Source organism: Sprattus sprattus, assembly GCF_963457725.1.
Source record: "Sprattus sprattus genome assembly, chromosome: 19".
Lineage (NCBI taxonomy): Eukaryota > Metazoa > Chordata > Actinopteri > Clupeiformes > Clupeidae > Sprattus > Sprattus sprattus.
Genome location: NC_137917.1, coordinates 25,217,135 through 25,222,134, shown reverse-complemented (window position 1 = coordinate 25,222,134; position 5,000 = coordinate 25,217,135).

The following is a 5,000-nucleotide window of genomic DNA, read 5'->3' as shown; positions in this document are numbered from 1 at the left end:
AGTACAAGCATTTTGTGTTGATCTGTTTTTTTGTTTCTAGGACAACGTGGACCTTTTTAATCACTTCTGCACAGTCTGTTCTCCCATGCCAAATATAGATCTTCTCTTTATCGGGAACCCTCTGAAATTCAGCCCACTCAACAGGTTTAGATATCCCCAGGCCCTGTTATAAAGCATTACGATTGCTTTTGACATAATCCTATATTGATACTCTCCCAAATAATATTCAATCATTCTCATTGATGTATCTGTCAAAATGTTTCAGATGTAATCCCTATTCAACCAGAAATGTTTAATCTGTATTATCAAACTATGCTTATATACGTAGATACATTTTGAGTAGACCCCATGTCACTCCAGACTACAGTGTCAGTAGAGTGCAGGAGCAGAGACTGAGCCACCACAGGCTTGAAGCTGACATAGGTTCTTTTACTGGAGAGTATACAGTCACAACAGTCAAAAAGGTCATTGAAGGATGTCCACGGAAAAACTACAATTTGCATTTGAACACAGTGCAAGATTACGGCCAATGGCCAACTAGCATGTTCATTTTGCGCTTAGGTGGTGGTAGTATGAATTTGTCAAGGTAGACAGGAAGACCTAGGACTGATACAGTCTACAAAGTGTAAACAAGGCAGCGTTTGCTTATCATTTTCACACCCTTCCCACTCACCACAGATGGTTTTGTGAAAGCTCGTCTAATCGAGAATATGTCTGATAAGAAGTTGCAAATACTACTGGCGTCGTCAGCCCTTGATCTTTTGGTTGTAGAATATTAAAAAAAGGCGGAGGCGAAAAATGAGGAGTAACCGCATTCAATAGGTTAAATCATAGATACTACAGCAACAGGCTCAAGGCGCTTTCCAGTGTCGAGAGCTGGAGAAACCGGATTTCGCTTTGCTCTTTCACGTTCAGTTCCACATCTTGTACAAAACGTATTGGTCCAATCATACCGAGGCTGATTGCTGCTGCTGATGGCATCTCTGAGTCCTTTTCAGGGTCCTTCAGGACTTTTTACCGGGTCTGTGTGCATCTCACCACAGCAGCCTCTGCTGACGGAACCACCATGGCCCGGAACCACCATGACCCAGAACCACCATGGCCCGGAACCACCATGGCCCGGAACCACCATGGCCCGGAACCACCATGGCCCGGAACCACCATGACCCGGAACCACCATGGCCCGGAACCACCATGACCCGGAACCACCATGGCCCGGAACCACCATGGCCCGGAACCACCATGACCCGGAACCACCATGGCCCGGAACCACCATGGCCCGGAACCACCATGACCCGGAACCTCCATGGCCACCATCTGATCAGGGAATAAAGGAGGTTGGAATCCACATTGGACCTCAAAAAGGGAAATACCTGTGGAGACACTGATGAGTTGACTAAGTGCTATACTTTCTTACTTCATAGACCATTGCACTGTTTGTTTTTGTATTGTGTTGTAATGTTTATTTTGTGTAAGCACATTGAGAACCAGTTCACCAAGTTAAATTCCTTGTTTGTGCAAACTTACTTGGTCAATAAAATCTGTTTCTGATTCTGATTCTGATTCAGATTCTGATTCTGATTCTGATTCGATGATTGAGCGCTTCCTCGGCCCACACCATGTTTTGATGCCATGAAGATGGGTTTTCAGCACATCAGATATTTCTCCAATTCCTGTTTTACGCTCTCTGTCTGCCTATTCGACTGGAGATCTTAAACTGAGGAGAGACGCCTTCCAGAAGCATGAGGGAAATTGAGGCCCCCGTCTGACCACAAGACAAAAAACAACAAAAAAAACAAACAAGGCTGACTTCAGTCAGTTTTTATTAGCACAAATGACACACAGTAACACACACGTGCATATGTAGTGGCGATCAGAACACACACACACACACGCAGCCGGCCTGAGGTCGCAGTGCATTTTATCTCCTCATTTCTCCCATCCTGGACTGTCCTTCCTCCAGGACCCCCCAGGAGCAGTGGGCAGCCTTTGGGCGCCCGGGGACCAAGTCAAGTCAGCCGTGTCCTTGGCTGAAGGAAGCTTGACCAGAATGACAGTGCTACCTTTAGAGATAGTCCTGAAACGAAATTCATCTACACGGCGGTGAGAAATGCCAGCCAGTCTTCTGGGAGAGGACTCCTAGCCGGCCCAAACCCAAAAGCTGCGGAAGCAGTACTCAGAACAAGTGGCTTCCCATGAATGGCACCTCCCCTCGCTCAATGAAAATTGCGGATCATGAATCCGCAGCCAAGGGTAACCTAGAATTATGGGATGATGAGGGGTCTCAATCAAGTAAAACAAATAGTCTCATTCTGACTCAGTCAGCCGTGACAGACTATTGCACTAGTTCCCAGACCCACTGGGTCGCTCTTCAACGGCGTGCACACAAACAGCAATCTCACATTCCTCATAAGGAGTGTCTAGCGGCTGGGCTAAAGTCATATCTAAAAAATTCCCAGCTGCTCCAGAGTCAGTAAGAAACTCACTTCCTGTTCAGTGACACAGACAACAGCATCTTAGAAGTGGCCAGTGGTTCACCGGAACTTTCTCCTCCTCTAGCGAGTGTTGGGTTTCCCCCGGAGTTCTGAGCACTGCACTGTGCCCCGGGAGATGAGCTGCCCCTCTGCAGTGCGAACACCATCCTGCTCTCATCTTTCTCTGCCTTTCCACACACACACACACACTCACACACACACACACACACACACACACACAAACACACACACACACACACACACACACCCACACACACAAACACACACACACACACACACACACACACACCCACACACACAAACACCATCCTGCTCTCATCTATCTCTGCCTTTCCTCTGGACTCAACCGCAAACCGCCCTACTGCATGGGTTCCTTCTCCTGGGGGGCCCCTAAGTCATTGGAGAAGTGAGAGCAGACTTCAGTTGTGGCATTAGCAGAGCAGAGTCAGAAGGGGTTCCCTTGTCTCTCTCTCTCCCTTCCCTTCCCTTCTACCAAATGTGAGGATCCAGCTGGATAGCCACACAGTGATCAGCATCTGCCTTCTGCCTTCTTTCTTCTGCCTTCTGCCTTCTGCCAGACCATGGAAGAGGGGAGGGAAGAGGTGCCTCGCCCTCCCAGTGACTCTCTGCTGCTAGTGCCTGGAACTTTACAGCATAATCAGCTGCGGAGCACCAGTGTAGTCAAGTGAGTAAGCTGAGTATGGAGCAACAGTGTAGTCAAGTGAGTGAGTATGGAGCAACAGTGTAGTCAAGTGAGTAAGCTGAGTATGGAGCAACAGTGTAGTCAAGTGAGTAAGCTGAGTATGGAGCAACAGTGTAGTCAAGTGAGTAAGCTGAGTATGGAGCAACAGTGTAGTCAGTAATCTGAGTATGGAGCAACAGTGTAGTCAAGTGAGTAAGCTGAGTGCGGAGCAACAGTGTAGTCAAGTGAGTAAGCTGAGTATGGAGCAACAGTGTAGTCAAGTGAGTAAGCTGAGTATGGAGCACCAGTGTAGTCAAGTGAGTAAGCTGAGTATGGAGCACCAGTGTAGTCAAGTGAGTAAGCGGAGTGTGAGCTGCACCGGTGTAGTCAAGTGAGTAAGCTGAGTATGGAGCAACAGTGTAGTCAAGTGAGTAAGCTGAGTATGGAGCAACAGTGTAGTCAGTAATCTGAGTATGGAGCAACAGTGTAGTCAAGTGAGTAAGCTGAGTATGGAGCAACAGTGTAGTCAAGTGAGTAAGCTGAGTGCAGAGCAACAGTGTAGTCAAGTGAGTAAGCTGAGTGCAGAGCAACAGTGTAGTCAAGTGAGTAAGCTGAGTGCGGAGCAACGGTGTTGCCAAGTGAGAGTGGGAGCTGCCTCTCTTCCAGCCACAGGGTGGTTAAAGAAACGCCTTTCAGCAAGGCTATGAACTCTTGGCTGTCGGAGCGCACTGACGACTGTTGCCCCACATTTCTGTCGCTCTATTCCATGGCTCTCCACCTCTGGAGGGAGATGATGGTAGGCCACCTTAGCCAGCTCCAACGGGAACTGGGTCCGCTGGTGTTCAGACGCCAAAGAACACAGAGTCAAATAATCCCTTCCAGGTCTCCCGAGTCCTGTCCTGTCTCTGGAGTTGGCAAGCTGACCTTCCTTCCAAGCCTACCTTACTGTTTGCACTAGAGGTAATACCATATCAGAAATATTGCACTACCTGTAACTCCCTGGATTGTATGTAGGTTAGTATAAGTTAATAGGTGAGCATAGTTTATTATATGGGTATTATATGTTATATGTATATATGTTAGTATTATATGTATAGGCTGTTATACAGTATGTATATTTAGTATTATATGTATAGGTTGTTGTATGTTTAGCATACTGTATTGTATATTTATCTTGTATATTTAGCAAGGTTATTTAGGTTACTATATGTTTATTACGTGTAAATTATGTCATATTTTGTAATGTTATACTATGTTATGTTATGGTAGGTTTTTGGGCAGCGCCTTGACTTAAGAATTTCAGTGCCCAGTCTGAACCTGTGTCCTTTTGTGCATCTGACAAATAAAAGACTTGTAACCGCTTCACCTCCACCGCCTCACCTCCACCGGCCGGCTGAACCCAACCCTCTGGCACCACCCCTGGCCCTGGGGCAAGAGGTCAGCTTGCCAACCCCGCAACGATTTGACAGGATTTCAATGATATTTCTCTTCACTGGAAGGTAACCTTCATAGCGAGCCACTGCTTCTTTCATGGCCTCTGTAATGCATCTGGCAATGTTAACTCACACAGTAGAGTGGGACCACCCAGTCTGCCAGCTGGGCATCCCGTCTGCCCCGTCTGCCGTCTTTTTTTATTATTCAGTTCAGAGGGCTGGTAAGCACCACTGGTGTTAGCCTCGTGCCTCTGTTCATTAAAATAAGTTTTTAATTATAAAGCTCGTGGAATTGATTTCCCCTGCAAGGAAGTTACCTCTAGAAAACATTGTTAGCAAATAACAAATATAAGAAGCTGATAAAAACGTTTTGAACCCTTGATATTTAGC